The 24,050-nt window shown below is 40.2% G+C and overlaps 1 long non-coding RNA gene across 5 annotated transcripts in view; it reads left to right on the forward strand.

Annotated features, from left to right (window-relative positions):
* LOC144753476 (uncharacterized) overlaps positions 1 to 24,050 on the forward strand; it is a 485,329-nt gene that overhangs the window by 319,063 nt on the left and 142,216 nt on the right. For 2 of the 5 annotated variants that reach the window (XR_013594377.1, XR_013594379.1), the window contains exons 5-6: positions 8,660 to 8,728; positions 21,108 to 21,193. The exons of 2 other annotated variants lie outside the window; for them this stretch is intronic. This is a non-coding gene — a long non-coding RNA (uncharacterized LOC144753476). Of the gene's footprint in view, positions 1 to 8,659; positions 8,729 to 21,107; positions 21,205 to 24,050 lie in introns of those variants that run through there. One more of the 5 variants, XR_013594381.1, reaches the window with a different exon arrangement.

The raw sequence follows: 24,050 nt of genomic DNA on the forward strand, positions 1-24,050 counted from the left end.
GTCATCTACATAAAGAACATATGGGAACTGATAGTTGGACCTCGACTGCTGTTTTCATGTCATGCACCTCAGGGGTCAGACAGGAACCCTTTCATGTTATGACTACAACTCCCATGCTAATAGAATAGCATAGAATAAGAACTCTCTTTCTAAACCTTTGATGCTATTATTTAGGCCAAAGATGATTAGAGGCCATGACCACGGGATAGGTGTACTGAGGATGGATTCGAGTGTTATCCTGATTTCTTGCCAAAAAATGGCAATATTCGGGCACTCCCAAAACATATGAAGATCTGAGGCTGCTGGATAGGAGCATTTGCTGCAGCATTTCCCGGGTTGGAATTTCGAGAGCCTCTTAGGAGAGTAATATGCCCGATGGAGCGTGAAAAAGTGATTACGCCTCAGCCATGCTGGCTTAATGATCTTATAGAGGAGGATAAAAGATTCTTCCCATATGTCCTCCATATGTGGTTCACCCTCTCCACCCCAGAGTTTTACCGGGAGATTGGGGTCGTCCTCTCCACCCTCTACGATGTACCAATAGAAGAGTGCGACTTCCTTTCTTCCTGCGGGTTTCTCCACTAGGTTGTTTTCTAAGGGGCTATCTTCCCCCGTCATTGCTCTTTTCTTAGTTTGAGTTCGGATCCAGCTAGCCAGTTGTAGATATGCTAGCCAGGAGAGTGATGATGTTGCCATGAGCTTGAATTGTTCCCATTTCATAAGGGATCCTTCTACCAGTAGTTCCCCCCACTGTGTTATACCTGCTTCCAATAGGACCTTTTTAACTGTATTGGAGTCTTGTGGTGACAGCCCGGGTAAATCCCAAATCGGTGCATGCTTGGATAGATATCCTATCCCAGTCTTAGATTTAATTTGGGACCATTCTTTTATAGTGGCCAATAGTGACTTTAATCTAACTTTTTAAAAAAACTTCTGGTGGCCGAACTTAAACAAAAAGCCGTTCAATGGAAGGTCCGAACCCAGTAACATTGCCTTATACATAAGTCCATTTGCATTTTTCCAGGGGGTCTTAAGTAGCATCCTGGAATGGGTCAAGTGAAACGCCCAGGCATAATATCCCAAATCCGGCAAGGCAAGCCCCCCTTTCCCTCTTCTCCTTCTCAATTTCTTCCACGCCAGTCTGCTGGATTTATATCCCCAAATGAATGAATTGATATTTTGTTGGCATTTTGCAAGTTGTGTAGTGTCAAATGATAGCGGAATGGTGTTGAAAATAAATGTATATTTTGGAAGAATGCTCATTTTTATCAGGCTGGTCCTTCCATAGATGGTAAGCGGGAGAAAAGACCAAGCTTTCATCAGGGATTGGGATTCGCGGGAAATCCGGGCTAGGTTATTTTGAGCTAAATGGTCCAGGTCCTTAGTTATTGTGATTCCAAGGTACCTCATTGAGGATTTTACCGGGAGTTGGAGATTAGGAATGTTCCAAGCCATTATTTCCGTTTTTCCGGCATTTATTTCATATCCCGAAAATCTTCCAAACTCCTCCGCCTTCTTTATGACTGTAGGAAATGCCAAGGCGGGGTCAGTTGTGTAAATGAGTATGTCGTCGGCATATAGGCCGACCTTCTTATCCCAACCGGAAAAAGTAAAATGTGGAATATTCATGTCCTCCCTAATGGCCTGCGCAAATGGTTCCACGTATAAATTAAAGAGGAGGGGAGATAGAGGACAGCCCTGCCTTGTTCCTCGACTAATTTTAAAGGGAGATGTTCGTGTACCGTTTATTAAGAGGGATGCTCTAGGGTTGTTGTATATTAGGCCGATAGCTCTGCAAAATTTAGGGCCAAGATGAAATTTGTCCATTATTGTGTTTAAATATGTCCAGTTTACCCTATCAAACGCTTTTGTAGCGTCAAGTGTCATAATTGCCATGGGTAAGCAAAAAGTTGAGGCAATATCAGCGGCTCCCACTAAGTCGTATGTTAAATCGTCTAGTTGCCGGCCTCTAATAAACCCCTTTTGATCGGGGTGGATAATTGATCCAATCTCGCTTCCCAATCGTGCTGCCAAAATTGACGCAAAGATTTTATAATCATTGTTGAGAAGCGAGATTGGACGATATGATCCACACTCGACTGGGTCTTTGCCTGTTTTTAATATTAACGCTATGTTTGCTTCCCCCCAGGAACTTGGTGGTGTCTCGCCTCTGATTAGTATATTATTAAAAAGGGTCGTAAGGACTGGGGTAAGAGTGGAATTAAGTGCCCTAAATAGTTCTCCTGGGAGACCATCCGGTCCCGCGGCCTTGCCATGAGTTAGTTGTTTGATGGTATTTTCAACTTCTAATTCCGTTATTTCTTTATCTAAATTTTCACTTTGGGAACTATTCAATTCTGGGAGAGCTATATTATCCAGCCATTCCTTGCTTTCATCTAGATTATCATTAAGTTCTTCTGTATAAATGTTCCGAAAAAACTCACTAAAGGCTTCCCCAATGTCAGTGTCAGTTGTCATGTTCTCGGTTCTCCCAGCCACCCTCACTTCTTTGATAAAATTTCTGGTCTGGTCAGCTTTTATTTTCCAGGCCAGCAATTTTCCAGCAGATTCGCCATATTCAAAGTGCGAGAGTTTGCTGGCCTGCCATCTTTTATTTAGCCTTTCTTGCAATAGCGCATCTAACTTGGCTTTTAATTCTATTTTCTCCTCTTGGTTGTCTGAGGTAACTTGGTCCGCCGACTCCAGGCGGGTCAGTTCTCAGAAGAGAAATTTGTAAAAACTGGGTCAATATAAACTCCCCGACACATGCAGACTGGTTGTCTTCATTATATGTAACATTGAAGGTCGATCTAACTAGAACATGTAGCCCTCGATCTTTGAGATTCTGGGATTTTTTGATTAAATGGAGAAGGTATAGTTAGTCAACCCGGGTTTTTTTTTTTTTTGGGGTGGGGGGGTTTCCCCGGGTCCGATGATTAGGCCTAAAATCTCCTTGTCCAAAGGGAGGCACCCCAAGCCATACTGCTATTGGACTACACGTCGAGCTGGCCCGAATGGAGATTGTCCGTCTAAGCACTGCCAGAGACATCAAGTCTGCCTTTATGGGCACTGGGGGCCTTTTTATAGACCCTCAGGTGATACGGGGGCAAACGGATCTTGAGTCTTGCGGCTAGGAGCATATTTGGATCGACTATATGGCTAATGAGGAAAAAAAAAAAAAAAATGACAACTCCCATGAAGCATCACTCTGTTGAGGGATTGTGCTTTAGGCACGGCTACTTGTGCACTGTGTTTGGCTTGGGGAAATGGGCAGGGGTAGACAAGACGCTGAATATCTGCGCTGGCATGCATCTTACCTTGTCCGCCTTCCGCAGCACCTGAGGTGTCCAGTTGGGTGACCACCAAAACAGCTTCCGGTTCGATGGTCGACTCCACAAGGTCCTCGAGGGCTGTGTTCGGTGTCACATTTGAGGAGCCACCACCTGTGCCAGCCGCATCCTTCACCCTTTCCGCGATCTTCTCCTTAGCCCTTTTGCGGAGGTCGTACCACCGTTTTTTAAGGTCCTCGATGCTGCGGTGTGTGACTCCCACAGCATTCACACTGTCCTTGATGCGCAGCCACATCCTGCACTTCTCCGCCTCTGGCACCTTCAAGGGCAGTCTGCCAAACAGTTTTTCATGCCTGCTGCTGACACCCTCTATCAGAATCTCCAGTTCCTTGTCAGAAAACTTGCGTTTTCTCTTCCTGGTGTTGTCCTTTCCTTTGGGTGCCTCTTTCTCCATGATGCACTGCTGTGCAGGTCCTGGTCACTGCTGGCTGTGTATTGCTCCTCTGCTACTGTTCTCTGCCTCCTCCTCTGAGCTCCTCAGGGCACCGAGTGAAGCATGGGCTGAGCTGCTTCCTGGTTGTGACGTCATCAGCCTGCTTCCGGAGCGCTGCGTATTTTTGCCGATTTCGCTAATACCGACTTGGCAGATACCGAATTCGCAGATACCGATTCGGTATTAGCTATTTCGGTATTTGCAGATTCGGTATCTCGCAGTCATCTCGCAAGGTTTTACCGATTTTTAACGAATCTGTAATTTTTAGCGATTTTATTGATGCATCGCGGTTTGCATGTCCTTATTAGCGATTCCTTATTTTTCGCTAATAACGACTACGAATACCAATTTTTGATGCATCTGCCAGTAAGTCTTGAAAAAGATGGTGTAATTTGCTGCATCCATCGAAACGCGTCAATGCACTTTTTATGTACAATTCAGGATTCCAACACTTTGGTTGAAATACAGATTATATCTATGTATAGAACTAAGTGATATCACAGGAAATTGAATGTACAAACTGTATTGAACAAATCTCATGTCTTACATATTTCTGTCTGTTTCTTGATTATGCGAGTCATAATCGACAATGTATTAGCTTTATTTTAACTGCATTTTTGGTGTATTTCTCAATTCGTTTTATTCTATGTTGTATATTACACTATGTTTTAATACCATTTGTATAAACTTATTCATTGATAAAAGTACAACAATTTTTCTAATATTTGGTTACTAATTAATTGTTTTTAATCACAGTGTTAAAATGGCCATAGGACTGAACAACAATATCTGTTAAGTAGCACATCCACTTCATTTGAAGCAACCCGGACTACAGCCAGTGACGTGGTAGTGCTACATTACCTACAAAAAAATTCTAAAGGACAGAGAGAGGAGGTTGGCACTATATTTATTGAATGAAGAAAGATCCCCTCCTTCTAAAAGGATGCCTCCTCCTATGGGGGATGGTCCTCCACTGAGGAAGATTTTGTAACAAGGTACCCCACTAAGCACTTCAACAAAGCAGCACAAACAAGGAGACATGTTCAGTATCCTGAATTGGATTTATTTGGTAAAGAGCTTGCAGCTACCTTTGCACGGAATAAATCTGGATTTCACTCGGGAAAAAACTTGAGGAGAAAAGAGACTCTGTGAAAACTCCTATGCATAAATGAAATTCCTATGATAAGCAATCATCATCTAAGAAGAAAAGACCTTCAGAAGCCTCACCATTGACGAGGAACAAGATGATAATTTCATTGTATACGACACAGATGTCAACAACGACTACACTGTGAATGACTGCTCCAATGCAGTTGACGACTCCTTCAACGCAACCAGTTTCAGAAACAACTGCAGCACTCGAGGTTAACAACAACGCCTTGAATGCCGATGTCGATGACAACACAGTTGATGATGACATCAACGACAACACCGTTGACGGCGACACAGTCCATTGTTTGTACTGTACTTCCCTTTTCACCATTAAAGGTGACAGAAACTTTACTATCTCAAATTCTGGACACAGAACTCAGCAACCTTGCATCAGATATTACCTACAGTCCAATGCAATTGGATGTTTCCTACATCCCAGATTTTGAGGAATTCATTCGATTTTACACCTAACAATCCACATTCCTGTGCACTTCCTCAGTACAATATACACCATAAAGTTGTGCAGATGCAGCTGGCTTTTCTGTCTACATACAGCAAATAATGGATACTTTTCAATGGTTTCTACCACAGTACATTGTGGGTCACTCACCACAGGCAGCGAAACCTGCTATACCCATCCTACTGCCACCACCATCTTCTTTGCTACTTCCTACACCTCCTCGGCCACTTTCACTTCCACCACCTCTCCTACCTCAGAAGCCATTTCCTAGAATCGTCAATACACCTCTTGTCCCGCCAACTTCTGAGAACATGGATGATAAAGATTCAATCAATACTGTATATTCAGATGTGGGCTCGCAGGAAGGAGAACTTCCACAAGGAGGTGACAAAGGTACTAATGATGGAGATAACCTCATCATTGTCAAAGAAGACAACAACCTGTCCGGTCATCCAGACTCGCCAGATGAAATATCCCGCTTTTATGCCTTAATGGAGAGACTTCAAAAAAGTTCCATTTACCAATATCTTCAGTGTAACAGAAATGTTGCCTTTATGGTTTTAAAGAGCAGCCATTAGAACCTGCTAAATCCATACCCATTCAAAAGTTTGTGTGATGGGAAGGGCTAATAATAATGAAGATTCCTGCTACAATTTCACCTGTGATACATCGACGAGAGAAAAAGTATAGAGCCCTAAATTCAGCCCCCGGCCTGTTTTGCTGGCTATTCAAAGCCAGACTTTGTGAGATCTTCAGCACAGCAGTTTAAAGTAAGTCTAAAAGAAACCATCACACTATCCTCTGGTCCCCCAGACAGGGATTGTAGGTGTACAGATAATTTGGGCTGCAGAAATATTTCTATGGCAGCAACTTGTATTAATGCGGCAAATGCTCTGGTGGTATTAGGAGGTTACGAGTAACCCTGGGCGAAGAACTACGCTCCGTTCGCGGAGCTTGCGGAGTTTTGGCAACTCCGCGTTCCACGGAGAACGCGAAGCTGTCGATTACTCCGCGATCCGGTGCGTAGCGTAGTTCTCGCGCGCTGAATAACATTATCGCGTGCGCGGCAATGGCTTACCTTGGCCCGTCGCGACCGCCTGGGTAGGTTCGCGCGATATTTGACGCGATCACGCACTTTGGCAGTGCGAACGAGAAGATGAGTTCCCGAACATGTCTAACACAACGCGAACACGTTACTTGTGACCCGGAACAGGAAATAAGGGAACGCAAGCGGGCGGGACAAACCTCTTGAGTAACTTAGCGCGCTAGCTATCTCGAGCATGCAGGCAGTGCCCCGAACACGCGCACCGCGCTCCCGAAGACGAAAAACGGCGCGCGAACGGGTCTAGCAAGCAACTACGCATGTCCGCGGAGCTACGCGTAGCTCGCGGAGTGCAAGTGCGTCTTCGCGTAGCTTCGCGGAGTGCGGCTACGCGAACTACGCCCAGGGTTAGTTACGAGCAAAACATTTTGCATGATATTGCATCACTGCTTGACCTCACCTCGGTGAATAAAAAAAGGAACTGCTAAAACAATACAGAACGGAAATTTACATTGGCAGCCATTATTGATAAAGCCCTGGATGTTTCAAACACAGGCTTTCGATAGCTTGCAGGGGCAGCTATTTTGAGAAGGCAAGGCTGACTCAGATCCACAGCCATCAGCACTTTAGTCCAATTATAATGCTTGACAAATCTTTTGATGACCTTACCCTTTTTGCAAAGCATGTGTATGAAGCTCTTCAAAGTCTTAAGATGGTCATAGATACTGCAAAATCATCAGGGCTTCTGCAATACCTAGAAGCGAGCTCATCCACTTTTCGTGGCTCAAGCAGATCCCAAGCCTAAAGAGAAGGTTTCAATCAGTATGGAGGTCAAGGGCGAACTTTCTATCGCACGACAATCCAGTTATGACTAAGGTTATTCCCCTAACTACAACCGAAGGCAGGGTTGTGGAAGATCAAAGGAGCTCCTCTCAATGACACTCCAAAAAGAACCAGGAAAGAACTTGACTCACCACAGTTTTCCCCATCTATCTCTATCCCAGAAAGTGTAGGGGTGGAATTTCCCATTTTGCCCATGCACGAGAGTCCCTAACATTGGACCAATGGGTGCGGCAAATTGCTCTGACAGGACATATGTGAGAGTTTGTACAAAGACCTCCTGTTTGCCAACTGTGATACTTTTAGGGGCTGGGCAGGAGGTAAACGTGAGGAGGCTTATCCTGTTTCGCAATGATGCCTTTTATTCAGATATGTTTGCAATTTTATAGACATGGATGTCAGACAACACAGGATATCCTCAAATAATGTTTTTATCCTTTTTCTTCTTCTTCTAGGACTTCCAGTGTGGCTAGATTTTGCCTGGATCCTCTCGACATAAAGAGAAAAGAGCTGGAAGTATAGGGTTCAGAAGCACTGCTTGCAAATATCCGTCACCAACACCGTTGGTGTTTGTGTGGGAAAAAAAAGAGTAATCCTGTGAAAACACCCTCAAGGTTACTGGATTAGCCCTCACTCTGCTAAACTACTAAAAAAATAGATGTGCCGCTTCTCTTTTAGACCTATTTTATGTTCCTCCCACCAGTGAAAATAAAAAGAGAATAACATAAGAAAGGGAAATATAACTCTTTGTGAGTTAGATTTACAGCGGTTCGGTTATAGAATCTCTTCTTTTATACAATTAGGGATTCCAATCTATTTTAGCTGCATTATGCTCCTGGTAGTCCAATTTAAATGAGTGACTAGAACAGGAAACAGTGAAGGTGTTCGGTTTTTCCCTCCACCTGCATCGTTGTGTCCCGTACCCCCATACACCTCGTCCCTCTGCACTCTCCTTGGTATTACACTCTGGCCCCACGTACTCGCCCGCTCAGCTGCAACTCTCCTGACTTGCAGTGGCTATTTGGCAGCCTCTGAGGCCATCCAACACTTGTCTGGTCCCAACTCGATGTCCTCTGTCTCCCGGTAGGATCTGCCTTGCTTCTCCAAGATGGCAGCTTCGGCAGCGGTTTCCGTGTGGGGCAGACACGTCTTTCTCTCGATGGGAGAATTCCACACACTCCATCCTTTTGGCTCCAATTTAATTTTGTCCTCTCGAGGCTTGACAACCTAGCTCCCTCCTTCTTTCCTCTTCTGTGCTCTGGGCTTCCTTTTTCTCCATGTAGGTGTTTTTCCATTGGTTGACATAATGGGCATGTTTAAAGAGACAGTCCCTTACTTTTGAGTTGTGTGTTTCTGCGACCTTGTTTTCTTTTTGTTTCTAGGTCTAGCTGCATCGAGGGACGTCATCGAGAGAACAACCAGGAGGAGGACCAACAGAAGAGGATCCCCATGTACGTAAATCCTCACATCCACCCAAAAAACAACATTATCTTCATCTATAGGAGCAGCAGCAGGAAATTCTCCTTCTCCTCAATAGAGTGATAGTAAGGGTCCCCAGATCCTCAGGATAAATATTTCCATGTCATATCCACCCAAAACATAGAAAATACCTCCCTATTCAGTGGCTGACCAACATTATCAATTCCAGGAACACTCTTTTTGGCCTCAAATCAGCTCCAAGGATTCATACCAATGACTAGATGTACTAACATTAGGAATACCGATTTCCTAATTGCAAGTATCTCTGAATTGCAATTTGGAAATCGGTATTCCTAATGTATGAAATGATTTATTCCCAGTGATTCCTAGTAGGTCGCAAATCAACCTACTTCATGAATATTAATAAGGTAGATCACAATTTGTGACCCATTTGGAATCACAGCCATCACAGTGATGGTGGCTAATAAAGCTATCTTTTTTATATGGAGTCTGTTTCCCAGAAAGAAAAAAGAGATGTGTTCAAAAATAAAAAATACATTGAATTATGAGGTATCATTTGTTAAGGGTAAGCAGTGGTCCTCTCTTAAAAGATATTTTTTCAACATTCTCAGAGTGAAAGGGGTCCCAAGGGGACACCTTCCCATTTGCGAATGTGTCACCACCGCTTTTAAAATGGTGATAAAGTACTACTGTTTTGCAACCAAAATATATGCCATACTGGTTTGATCTTTGGAAGGGACACCTAAAACACCCCCCTTTCAAATACTGAATTGCAAATTCGAATTGCGATTCTCTAACAAGTTACCGACCCGTCTTTGTACATTGAAAAAAGTATTTTTGGCCACAAGTGGACTGATTCTGCATCTAGGGCTATTTGCGACTGGAAACATTCTTTGTACACCTGGCCCCAAGTGTCTAGCACCAGTTGCTGCCTTCCTCAGGCAGCAGGGTTACCAGATGTGCCAATACTTGTTACGACTGGCTCGTCAGTGCTCCATCAAATGAAATTCTCCTTCTCCTCAATAGAGTGATAGTAAGGGTCCCCAGATCCTCAGGATGATTATTTCCATGTCATATCCACCCAAACATAGAAAATACATCCCTATTCAGTGGCTGACCAACATTATCAATTCCAGGAACACTCTTTTTGGCCTCAAATCAGCTCCAAGGATTCATACCAATGACCAGATGTACTAACATTAGGAATACCGATCTCCTAATTGCAAGTATCTCTGAATTGCAATTTGGAAATCGGTATTCCTAATGTATGAAATGATTTATTCCCAGCAATTCTTAGTAGGTCGCAAATCAACCTACTTCATGAATATTAATAAGGTAGATCACAATTTGTGACCCATTTGGAATCACAGCCATCACAGTGATGGTGGCTAATAAAGCTATCTTTTTTATATGGAGTCTGTTTCCCAGAAAGGAAAAAGAGATGTGTTCAAAAATAAAAAATACATTGAATTATGAAGTATCATTTGTTAAGGGTAAGCAGTGGTCCTCTCTTAAAAGATATTTTTTCAACATTCTCAGAGTGAAAGGGGTCCCAAGGGGACACCTTCCCATTTGCGAATGTGTCACCACCGCTTTTAAAATGGTGATAAAGTACTGCTGTTTTGCAACCAAAATATATGCCATACTGGTTTGGTCTTTGGAAGGGTAACTAGAAATTCCTTTCTGTGTTATTCAACTTTAGGTTTATAACCAATTGGTTTTGCTTACAAGTTTTAAATTTCTTGTATACAGGTAAATGATATAGGTATTGATTATCACACAACACTGGAATGACTTATTTCTCTCAACATTTTATTTTATAAAGTTAAAATCATTCATATAAAATTCATCACCGAACATTTAGTATTCAACATGTGTTTTTGGGCATGCCCTAATCTAATACAAAGGTCAATCCTAATCTTTTTTAATGCCCGACAAAAAATAAAATCAAACAATATCTTCATACATTGAGAATTTTTATATATTAAAATTGCAAATATATGTTATTGCGGGAGGTCCCTTGTCAACGCGTTTCGGTGCGTTGAGATCTTTTAGGCACCTTCTTCGGGACAAACTTTAAAATTGGCTACAATACATTCTTCTTTCTAAAAAATAAGTAAAACAATTATTACCTAACTAGGTTGAGAGTTCATCTTAGTCTATGCAGTGTTGAGCACTCATTATACCGTATATCGTTTTAACATCAAAGGACTATCTTACTTGAATTGCTTTTTCGTCAATCGTTCCCACTTTTTGTTGGGTTTTGTCAGTCCCCGACTTCACTATGTGTCAGTTTCTTGTATTTCTAAAACATAGAGATTACAGAATAATGTTATCCAGATTTCTATTCTTTATTTTGGTTTAGAGATCCCCTTGTTAAAATGTCACTTACTTAAAAAACTGGGGATTGTTTTTCTACGTGTCTTAGGTTGCGTCTTTGGAAATTGCGCAAGATGTCCGATAGGTGGACTTTTTTTCTTTTTTTAAAAATCCGCCTGTTAAATAACGAGATACTTTGAATATATTTCCCAGTGATGTTATTTACTGTATCTTGTAGCAATATATTAATGCCCTTATTTGTTTACATACCGGACAATCTATGGCTTGTCTTCTGCGTTTAAAATAGGCACAGGTCTTCACTTTATCATTGATGCTGGCGGCAGACTACCCATATGTGTGGAGAAGTCTCCTCTCTCGTTGCCTGATGGTATAAGGGAATACATGTGTTTAGTGCTGATTAATAGTATATACAGCACGTTTTAGGTAATTTTACCATTTACAGTTGTCAACTGTATCCTTATTTATAGTTATAAGGCTATATTATCCACCTTCATTTACGATAGATCGTTTAAAACTTTCGTAATGACCCTTATGTATTTTTGTGGTTCCACTAGGTCCATCACCCCACAATGTTAAGGTGCGTGCTGCGTTTTCATTAACCTCTCCTTTTTGTTGACATTTACCATTTTTCTCCCCTGGGCGAGTCTGCTTACTAGACCAAACCACCACTCGTTTGTTACCGCGGTGGGAAGTGTGTACGCCCATTCCGTTTTTGCAAATCCCCTTGTGCTATTATACGGGTCGCTATACCAATCCCGTTTCCGCTATCAATAGTACTGATTTTTAAGTTAAAGCGGTACTCTTAACGTTCACTTTTAAGCTATAGGGGATGCTACTTTTTAAACTAAAATAATGCCGTTAGCGACGCACTCGTCTGTCGGGTTGCTTACCTGAATGCTGTAGCACTCCACCGTCGACACGTCCTCTCTCCCGTAGGTTGGTATGTAAAGAGATGGTTGTTCGCGGTATTTATACTAATGCGGGCGCCAATTATTAATTAATTGGAAACACTTGCTTATACTCAAGTAGTTTTCTACTCCCATTTTGGTAGTTCGCTCCTATTTTGTAGTCTATGTTTTTTTTCTGCGTGAACTAAGCGCCATTTTAGTAGTTTGTTTACTTTTTCAGAACTACACAGTGTGTCCATATCTCTAGTATCGGTAAATTTGATTATTTTGATGCGCCTACGTTATTTTTTCGCACGAGGGTTAGTGTCGTTTCAACCTTCGCTCAAACTTTCATCTGGAGACAAATTAATGTCTTGCCAAGATGGTATATTTTTAATGATAAATTCCTTCTATTATGGTGTCTCAATCCTTTCTAAATAGACAACCTTCTTACACATTTACGATTAGTTGATTGTGATACGCAAAATGGTCAACCATTTCCTTAGTTACCAGAGTATTTCAAATTTGTCTACACTTAATGCACACTCGACATATTTTAGTATATATTTCGATATTGTTAGGCATGTATAATCCAGAACAATAAAATATAATGATGCAATAGCGTTTCATTTTATGTACATGTTATATCTTATATTTGTCTCCTCAGTACTACTAAACAGTTCAAAATACAATATTTTCAGTTACACCCAGAAGAACAAATTTCAGAGAATAACCTTCATACATATTGCGTTTCAGTATATGCAAAGTTATTGGTTACACGTAACATAGAATGTACATTTAGCCCCTCTTATTCAACAGTGTCCATATAAACCATGCTGCACTTGATAAACAGTGTCTATCTAATCAATGCTACACTTGATAAGCTGTTTTGTTTGCCAGTTTATTTGCAAGATCTTGTATCCCTTTTCATTTGCATCTCGGCTACAAGTATGGACCATTCCCTTCTCATAGCTAACTGTTTACACTTTTACTGTTTCCGACTCTTATTATCAAAAAGGCCCTAGCCAGTTAGTATGGTTATTTTGGACATCATATCAGGGCCTATTTGTCTAAAATTCCTGGGATTTTATTTGATCAACCTTTCCCATTCTTCAGGGCAATTAAGACCTAGGTAATATGTCTTGAATTTTGACATGTAGAACTGTTCCCTCAGTTTGCGTTTTTTGAGCATGTCGCCCCCTCTCAATGATACCTTGATTTTCTCGAGAATGAACCACTTGGGATCATCGGCTCCGTGCTGGGCAGAGATCCAGTGATCCACAAGTGGTGCACCTTTTTTGAGGTTCTTGATTGCGGATCTGTGTTCTGTCAATCACTGGCGCATTTCTCGTCCAGTTTTACCTACGTAACATTTATTGCAGGGGCAAATGAGCATGTAAACTACATTGGATGTACGGCAGTTCACATGATCATTCATCTAATGGTAGGTTCCATCCATCTCGATTTTATCTGATTTTATAATATTTTTGCAGTGGGAACATGTCCTACATGGTAGATTTCCTCTTATTGGTATATTGTTTTGAATACTCCTTAAACCCAAAGTTTTTGGTTCGCGGAAAGTTTGTACTAATTGATCTCGAATTGTTCTGTTTTTTCTGAAAGCATAAATAGGTTTTGTTAATGGCGCCATGCCTTGTTTATTAAGTAAAGACCAATTCTTATTGATTAAATTCTTGACTTTATTGCTGTAACCATTAAAGTCAGACACCATTACTATTTCATTTCTTTTCTCTCTTTGTTTGTCCTTGGGTTCAAAGAGGCTATCTTGGTTGTAGTATTTTGCTCGCTTGTAGCTCTCCCTTATCAAGCGTTTCCGATAACCTCTCTGAGTGAGTTTAGACTGCAGTATCTTGGAGTGCTTCTCAAATGATTGTTTATTGCTACAATTGTGTCTAATGCGCAAAAATTGGCTAAATGGGATTCCATCTTTTTGGCAGTTTGGGTGGTAGCTGGTGTGATGGAGCAAAGTATTCCTGTCAGTAGGTTTAACAAATAATTCTACAATGATGTGACCATCCTGTTCTTTGATCTTAATATCTAAAAAATCTACCTCCTGTTGACTTCTGGTGGATATGAACCTTAGGTTGGGGTCTCCCTTGTTCAACCATTCCAAAAACATCACTAGATCTTGTTCGGATCCATCCCAAATAAAGAAAATGTCATTTATAAACCTTGACCAGTGTAGGACATTTTCAAAGAAAGGACTCATTTCGTTATGTATATGTATTTTTTCAAACTTACCAACGTATAGGCATGCCAGGCTGGGAGCACATGTGGCTCCCATACTGGTACCTTTTGTTTGGCAAAAAAAGTCTTTCTTGAATACAAAGATGTTATTTTTTAGAATAATCTCCATACATTCTACTATAAATCTATTCTCCATTGATAACTCCTCTTGATCATTCTCTAGAATTTCTTCCATCATGTTTATAGTGTCTTGCTGCGGAATATTTGTATAAAGTGATTCAATATCAAGACACACTAACCACTGAGTACTCTTATTAAACTTGATACCTTCGACTTTTGAAATCATGTGCGTCGTATCTTTAATATATGACGGTAAGAGGGTTACAAGAGGTTGGATATAATAATCCATGTACTTGCTTAGTGGTTCTGTCAAATAATCTATTCCTGACACTATCGGACGCATTGGTGGGTCATCCATGTTCTTGTGAACTTTTGGGAGCCCATACAATGCCGGAATTTTGGGGTGGTCATTTATCAGGAAACGGCATTCTTCTTCACCTATGATCCCATCATCTTTAGCATAGGTGACCAAATCCCTCACTTTCTTTTTCAGATTATTCCAGTCTGTTACACTAGAGGGTTTGTAGTGTTTCTTATTGACCAGTCATTTCAACATACGTTGATCATAGTCATATGTTCTCATTAGGACTATACTTCCTCCCTTGTCTCCAGGTTTTATAGGTATTTCCTCACTACTAGACAAGTTTCTGAGTGCTTCTCTTTCATTTTTTGATAGGTTATTAGGAGTCCAGGGTTTGATGTTTAATATCCTTTCTAAGACACTAATCACTACTTTTTCAAAAGTCTCTACCTCATGACCTACCATATTAATAGGCGGAGTCCAAGTGGATGGAGGTTTGAGACCGGATTTGTTATTTGTAATTCTTTCAGCTTTGCCCTCAAAGAATTTTTTCAATCTAATTTTCCTAAAAAGGTCACAGACATCTTTTTCTATGGTGTATCTGCAACCTTGTGTACTGGGTGCAAATCTTAAACCTTGTTCTAGAACACTCACTTCATCGGGTGTTAAAATTTTATTGGAAAGATTTATGATCGGGGCTTTATTTTGATTCGGAGTGATTAATCCCAGTCTTTGTGACTGCGAGTCCGCATATAGGGTCTCCTCATTGTGTTCCCTGTCTGAGCATTGCCTGGACGTCCCCTCCCCCGGGTCCTGAATCCCCTGGGCGGACGTCTCTGTTGTTGGCCTAAAAAAACTGCTGCATATTCTCTGCTGCTTCCTGCTTCATCGTCGATCTGTTCTTTCCTATTTCTATTTTCATTATTTCTATCACCTTCAGAGTCTGAACTATTATAGGATGTATCTGAAAAAGTCATATTCTTCTTCAAATATCAATTTTTGTTGTATTTTTGTTGGTTACCACCATATTCGTTATGAACTGGTTGCTCATAATAGTCCTTCTGAATGTAGGGGTAACCAAGATCAACCTTATAGTTAGCTACATCTTTTCTTAATTTGTTGGTTTTTTTGTTGATCATATATTCCTCGTATCCACTGATGTCCTCTTTGATCTCATCTAGTTTTTTCTTTGCATCGTCTAGAGCAGTGTTTTCATTTAATTCCTTCTCTAGACTCTCTATCTCTTCTCTTTCTATTAATATAATTTCTTGGGCTGTTTCGATGATGAGTAACATCCAATCGCGACTACAACGGTTCGCGATGAGTATCCAATTTTCTTTAAACTTCTCATTTTTAGTGAATAAACCAGGTTAATTTTTAATTTGAAGTCCCACTGGTATTACTCCCTTTTTGCAATACTGGATAATAAACTCTGAGTGTAATTCAGTGCGGATCATCTTTTTCTTTAAGTTCCATAGTTTATTCCATCTATCATCATCTTTACTGGACAGGGTAATTGAATTGATGGTTTTAGAGCCCCCTCCTGTCAATTTTTTAAATTGGTCTTCGGAGAAGCCGAAAGTCCTAAGAGTATCCATGTTATTACACACGTTTTAACTCTCCAGCTATTAAAGCTGTCACAATCTTGAAAAGAAGAGAGTGTCCCAGAGAACCAGAAAGGACTGGGTATTCGAATAGTAACTAGAAATTCCTTTCTGTGTTATTCAACTTTAGGTTTATAACCAATTGGTTTTGCTTACAAGTTTTAAATTTCTTGTATACAGGTAAATTATATAGGTATTGATTATCACACAACACTGGAATGACTTATTTCTCTGAACATTTTATTTTATAAAGTTAAAATCATTCATATAAAATTCATCACCGAACATTTAGTATTCAACATGTGTTTTTGGGCATGCCCTAATCTAATACAAAGGTCAATCCTAATCTTTTTTAATGCCCGATAAAAAATAAAATCAAACAATATCTTCATACATTGAGAATTTTTATATATTAAAATTGCAAATATATGTTATTGCGGGTGGTCCCTTGTCGACGCGTTTCGGTGCGTTGAGATCTTTTAGGCACCTTCTTCAGGACAAACTTTAAAATTGGCTACTATACATTCTTCTTTCTAAAAAATAAGTAAAAACAATTATTACCTAACTAGGTTGAGAGTTCATCTTAGTCTGTGCCGTGTTGAGCACTCATTATACCTTATATCGTTTTAACATCAAAGGACTATCTTACTTGAATTGCTTTTTCGTCAATCGTTCCCACTTTTTGTTGGGTTTTGTCAGTCCCCGACTTCACTATGTGTCAGTTTCTTGTATTTCTAAAACATAGAGATTACAGAATAATGTTATCCAGATTTCTATTCTTTATTTTGGTTTAGAGATCCCCTTGTTAAAATGTCACTCACTTAAAAAACTGGGGATTGTTTTTCTACGTGTCTTCGGTTGCGTCTTTGGAAATTGCGCAAGTTGTCCGATAGGTGGACTTTTTTTCTTTTTTTAAAATCCGCCTGTTGAGTAACGAGATACTTTGAATATATTGCCCAGTGATGTTATTTACTGTATCTTGTAGCACTGTATTAATGCCCTTATTTGTTTACATACCGGACAATCTATGGCTTGTCTTCTGCGTTTAAAATAGGTGCAGGTCTTCACTTTATCATTGATGCTGGCGGCAGACTACCCATATGTGTGGAAAAGTCTCCTCCCTCGTTGCCTGATGGTATAAGGGAATACATGTGTTTAGTGCTGATTAATAGTATATACAGCACGTTTTAGGTAATTTTACCATTTACCGTTGTCAACTGTATCCTTAATTATAGTTATAAGGCTATATTATCCACCTTCATTTACGATAGATCGTTTAAAACTTTCGTAATGACCCTTATGTATTTTTGTGGTTCCACTAGGTCCATCACCCCACAATGTTAAGGTGCGTGCTGCGTTTTCATTAACCTCTCCTTTTTGTTGACATTTACCATTTTTCTCCCCTGGGCGAGTCTGCTTAATAGACCAAACCACCACTCGTTTGTTACCGCGGTGGGAAGTGTGTACGCCCATTCCGTTTTTGCAAATCCCCTTGTGCTATTATACAGGTCGCTATACCAATCCCGTTTCCGCTATCAATAGTACTGATTTTTAAGTTTAGCGATACAAAAGGGGATGATGGACGGAGCGTTTGAACAAATCAAACACTCACCCCCAGTCAACTGATCTGGGTTTAATCCATCACCATTCTTTAGTTCACTCAGCCACCCCAGTTCAGACATGGCTATATGCAAATCAGTCTGACCCTGTGCCTTGTGAACTGGGGTGGCTGAGTGAACTAAAGAATGGTGATGGATTAAACCCAGATCAGTTGACTGGGGGTGAATGTTTGATTTGTTCAAACGCTCCGTCCATCATCCCCTTTTGTATCGCTTTGTTCGCCCTAAGTGTGGCAGGGTATACTCAGACGTGAGTCCCTTGTTCACTTGGCCACTGGATTCAAGATAGCCTGGCTGATGAGGATTATGAATCCGAAACCGGTCCCAGGATGCTTGTTTCCGGTCCAGGGAAGACATGGTTTGGCAGTTCGGGCTGGACTGTTCCCATAAGGCACAGGGTCAGACTGATTTGCATATAGCCATGTCTGAACTGGGGTGGCTGAGTGAACTAAAAAATGGTGATGGATTAAACCCAGATCAGTTGACTGGGGGTGAGTGTTTGTTTTGTTCAAACGCTCCGTCCATCATCCCCTTTTGTATCGCTTTGTTCGCCCTAAGTGTGGCAGGGTATACTCAGACGTGAGTCCCTTGTTCACTTGGCCACTGGATTCAAGATAGCCTGGCTGATCAGGATTATGAATCCGAAACCGGTCCCAGGATGCTTGTTTCCGGTCCAGGGAAGACATGGCTTGGCAGTTCGGGCTGGACTGTTCCCATAAGGCACAGGGTCAGACTGATTTGCATATAGCCATGTCTGAACTGGGGTGGCTGAGTGAACTAAAGAATGGTGATGGATTAAACCCAGATCAGTTGACTGGGGGTGAGTGTTTGATTTGTTCAAACGCTCCGTCCATCATCCCCTTTTGTATCGCTTTGTTCGCCCTAAGTGTGGCAGGGTATACTCAGACGTGAGTCCCTTGTTCACTTGGCCACTGGATTCAAGATAGCCTGGCTGATGAGAATTATGAATCCGAAACCGGTCCCAGGATGCTTGTTTCCGGTCCAGGGAAGACATGGCTTGGCAGTTCGGGCTGGACTGTTCCCATAAGGCACAGGGTCAGACTGATTTGCATATAGCCATTTCTGAACTGGGGTGGCTGAGTGAACTAAAGAATGGTGTTGCATTAAACCCAGATCAGTTGACTGGGGGTGAGTGTTTGATTTGTTCAAACGCTCCGTCCATCATTCCATTTTGTATCGATTTTTAAGTTAAAGCGGTACTCTTAACGTTCACTTTTAAGCTATAGGGGATGCTACTTTTTAAACTAAAATAATGCCGTTAGCGACGCACTCCTCTGTCGGGTTGCTTACCTGAATGCTGTAGCACACCACCGTCGACACGTCCTCTCTCCCATAGGTTGGTATGTGGAGAGATGACTGTTCGCGGTATTTATACTAATGCGGGCGCCAATTATTAATTATTGCATATACTGAAACGCAATATGTATGAAGGTTATTCTCTGAAATTTGTTCTTCTGGGTGTAACTGAAAATATTGTATTTTGAACTGTTTAGTAGTACTGAGGAGACAAATATAAGATATAACATGTACATAAAATGAAACGCTATTGCATCATTATACATTATTGTTCTGGATTATACATGCCTAACAATATCGAAATATATACTAAAATATGTCGAGTGTGCATTAAGTATAGACAAATTTGAAATACTCTGGTAACTAAGGAAATGGTTGATCATTTTGCGTATCACAATCAACTAATCGTAAATGTCTAAGAAGGTTGTCTATTTAGAAAGGATTGAGACACCATAATAGAAGGAATTTATCATTAAAAATATACCATCTTGGCAAGACATTAATTTGTCTCCAGATGAAAGTTTGAGCGAAGGTTGAAACGACACTAACCCTCGTGCGAAAAAATAACGTAGGCGCATCAAAATAATTAAATTTACCGATACGAGAGATATGGACACACCGTGTAGTTCTGAAAAAGTAAACAAACTACTAAAATGGCGCTTAGTTCACGCAGAAAAAAAACATAGACTACAAAATAGGAGCGAACTACCAAAATGGGAGTAGAAAACTACTTGAGTATAAGCAAGTGTTTCCAATCAATTAATAATTGGCGTTCGCATTAGTATAAATACCGCGAACAGCCATCTCTCCACATACCAACCTACGGGAGAGAGGACGTGTCGACGGTGGAGTGCTACAGCATTCAGGTAAGCAACCCGACAGAGGAGTGCGTCGCTAACGGCATTATTTTAGTTTAAAAAGTAACATCCCCTATAGCTTAAAAGTGAACGTTAAGAGTACCGCTTTAACTTAAAAATCAGTACTATTGATAGCGGAAACGGGATTGGTATAGCGACCCGTATAATAGCACAAGGGGATTTGCAAAAACGGAATGGGCGTACACACTTCCCACCGCGGTAACAAACGAGTGGTAGTTTGGTCTATTAAGCAGACTCGCCCAGGGGAGAAAAATGGTAAATGTCAACAAAAAGGAGAGGTTAATGAAAAAGCAGCACGCACCTTAACATTCTGGGGCGATGGACCTAGTGGAACCACAAAAATACATAAGGGTCATTACTAAAGTTTTAAACGATCTATCGTAAATGAAGGTGGATAATATAGCCTTATAACTATAAATGAGGACACAGTTGACAACTGTAAATGGTAAAATTACCTAAAACGTGCTGTATATACAATTAATCAGCACTAAACACATGTATTCCCTTATACCATCAGGCAACGAGAGAGGAGACTTCTCCACACATGTGGGTAGTCTGCCGCCAGCATCAATGATAAAGTGAAGACCTGCGCCTATTTTAAACGCAGAAGACAAGCCATAGATTGTCCGGTATGTAAACAAATACGGGCATTAATACATTGCTACAAGATACAGTAAATAACATCACTGGGCAATATATTCAAAGTATCTCGTAACTCAACAGGCGGATTTTAAAAAAAGAAAAAAAGTCCACCTATCGGACATCTTGCGCAATTTCCAAAGACGCAACCGAAGACACGTAGAAAAACAATCCCCAGTTTTTTAAGTAAGTGACATTTTACCAAGGGGATCTCTAAACCAAAATAAAGAATAGAAATCTGGATAACATTATTCTGTAATCTCTATGTTTTAGAAATACAAGAAACTGACACATAGTGAAGTCGGGGACTGACAAAACCCAACAAAAAGTGGGAACGATTGACGAAAAAGCAATTCAAGTAAGATAGTCCTTTGATGTTAAAACGATATAAGGTATAATGAGTGCTCAACACTGCACAGACTAAGATGAACTCTCAACCTAGTTAGGTAATAATTGTTGTTTTTACTTATTTTTTAGAAAGAAGAATGTATAGTAGCCAATTTTAAAGTTTGTCCTGAAGAAGGTGCCTAAAAGATCTCAACGCACCGAAACGCGTCGACAAGGGACCACCCGCAATAACATATATTTGCAATTTTAATATATAAAAATTCTCAATGTATGACGATATTGTTTGATTTTATTTTTTGTCGGGCATTAAAAAAGATTAGGATTGACCTTTGTATTAGATTAGGGCATGCCCAAAAACACATGTTGTATACTAAATGTTCGGTGATGAATTTTATATGAATGATTTTAACTTTATAAAATAAAATGTTTAGAGAAATAAGTCATTCCAGTGTTGTGTGATAATCAATACCTATATCATTTACTTGTATACAAGAAATGTAAAACTTGTAAGCAAAACCAATTGGTTATAAACCTAAAGTTGAATAACACAGAAAGGAATTTCTAGTTACTGTTCGAATACCCAGTCCTTTCTGGTTCTCTGGGACACTCTCTTCTTTTCAAGATTGTGATAGCTTTAATAGCTGGAGAGTTAAAACGTGTGTAATAACATGGATACTCTTAGGACTTTCGGCTTCTCCGAAGACCAATTTAAAAAATTGACAGGAGGGGGCTCTAAAACCATCAATTCAATGACCCTGTCCCGTAAAGATGATGATAGATGGAATAAACTATGGAACTTAAAGAAAAAGATGATCCGCACTGAATTACACTCAGAGTTTATTATCCAGTATTGCAAAAAGGGAGTAATACCAGTGGGACTTCAAATTAAAAATGAACCTGGTTTATTCACTAAAAATGAGAAGTTTAAAGAAAATTGGACACTCATCGCGAACCGTTGTAGTCGCGATTGGATGTTACTCATCATCGAAACAGCCCAAGAAATTATATTAATAGAAAGAGAAGAGATAGAGAGTCTAGAGAAGGAATTAAATGAAAACACTGCTCTAGACGATGCAAAGAAAAAACTAGATGAGATCAAAGAGGACATCAGTGGATACGAGGAATATATGATCAACAAAAAAACCAACAAATTAAGAAAAGATGTAGCTAACTATAAAGTTGATCTTGTTTACCTCTACATTCAGAAGGACTATTATGAGCAACCAGTTCATAACGAATATAGTGGTAACCAACAAAAATACAACAAAAATAGATATTTCAAGAAGAATGTGACTTTTTCAGATACTTTTTATAATAGTTCAGACTCTGAAGGTGATAGAAATAATGAAAATAGAAATAGGAAAGAACAGAGAGACGATGAAGCAGGAAGCAGCAGAGAATATGCAGCAGTTTTTTTAGGCCAACAACAGAGACGTCAGCCCAGGGGATTCAGGACCCGGGGGAGGGGACGTCCCGGCAATGCTCAGACAGGGAACACAATGAGGAGACCCTATATGCGGACTCGCAGTCACAAAGACTGGGATTAATCACTCCGAATCAAAATAAAGCCCTGATCATAAATCTTTCCAATAAAATTTTAACACCTGATGAAGTGAGTGTTCTAGAAAAAGGTTTAGGATTTGCACCCAGTACACAAGGTTGCAGATACACCATAGAAAAAGATGTCCGCGACCTTTTTAGGAAAATTAGATTGAAAAAATTCTTTGAGGGCAAAGCTGAAAGAAATACAAATAACAAATCCGTTCTCAAACCTCCATCCACTTGGACTCCGCCTATTAATATGGTAGGTCCTGAGGTAGAGACTTTTGAAAAAGTAGTGATTAGTGGCTTAGAAAGGATATTAAACATCAAACCCTGGACTCCCAATAACCTATCAAAAAATGAAAGAGAAGCACTCAGAAACTTGTCTAGTAGTGAGGAAATACCTATAAAACCTGGAGACAAGGGAGGAAGTATAGTCCTAATGAGAACAGATGACTATGATCAACGTATGTTGAAATTACTGGACAATAAGAAACACTACAAACCCTCTAGTGTAACAGACTGGAATAATCTGAAAAAGAAAGTGAGGGATTTGGTCACCTATGCTAAAGATGATGGGATCATAGGTGAAGAAGAATACCGTTTCCTGATAAATGACCACCCCAAAAATTTTTAATATGGTAGGTCCTGAGGTAGAGACTTTTGAAAAAGTAGTGATTAGTGGCTTAGAAAGGATATTAAATATCAAACCCTGGACTCCCAATAACCTATCAAAAAATGAAAAAGAAGCACTCAGAAACTTGTCTAGTAGTGAGGTAATAACTATAAAACCTGGAGACAAGGGAGGAAGTATAGTCCTAATGAGAACAGATGACTATGATCAACGTATGTTGAAATTACTGGACAATAAGAAACACTACAAACCCTCTAGTGTAACAGACTGGAATAATCTGAAAAAGAAAGTGAGGGATTTGGTCACCTATGCTAAAGATGATGGGATCATAGGTGAAGAAGAATACCGTTTCCTGATAAATGACCACCCCAAAATTCCGGCATTGTATGGGCTCCCAAAAGTTCACAAGAACATGGATGACCCACCAATGCGTCCGATAGTGTCAGGAATAGATTCTTTGACAGAACCACTAAGCAAGTACGTGGATCATTATATCCAACCTCTTGTAACCCTCTTACCGTCGTATATTAAAGATACGACGCACATGATTTCAAAAGTCGAAGGTATCAAGTTTAATAGGAGTACTCAATGGTTAGTGTGTCTTGATATTGAATCACTTTATACAAATATTCCGCAGCAAGACACTATAAACATGATCGAAGAAATTCTAGAGAATGATCAAGAGGAGTTATCAATGGAGAATAGATTTATAGTAGAATATATAGAGATTATTCTAAAAAATAACATCTTTTTATTCAAGAAAGACTTTTTTTGCCAAACAAAAGGTACCAGTATGGGAGCCACATGTACTCCCAGCCTGGCATGCCTATACGTTGGTAAGTTTGAAAAAATACATATACATAACGAAATGAGTCCTTTCTTTGAAAATGTCCTAC

The sequence above is a fragment of the Lissotriton helveticus genome, chromosome 5_1 (genome assembly GCF_964261635.1).
Source record: "Lissotriton helveticus chromosome 5_1, aLisHel1.1, whole genome shotgun sequence".
NCBI classification, from domain to species: Eukaryota; Metazoa; Chordata; class Amphibia; order Caudata; family Salamandridae; genus Lissotriton; species Lissotriton helveticus.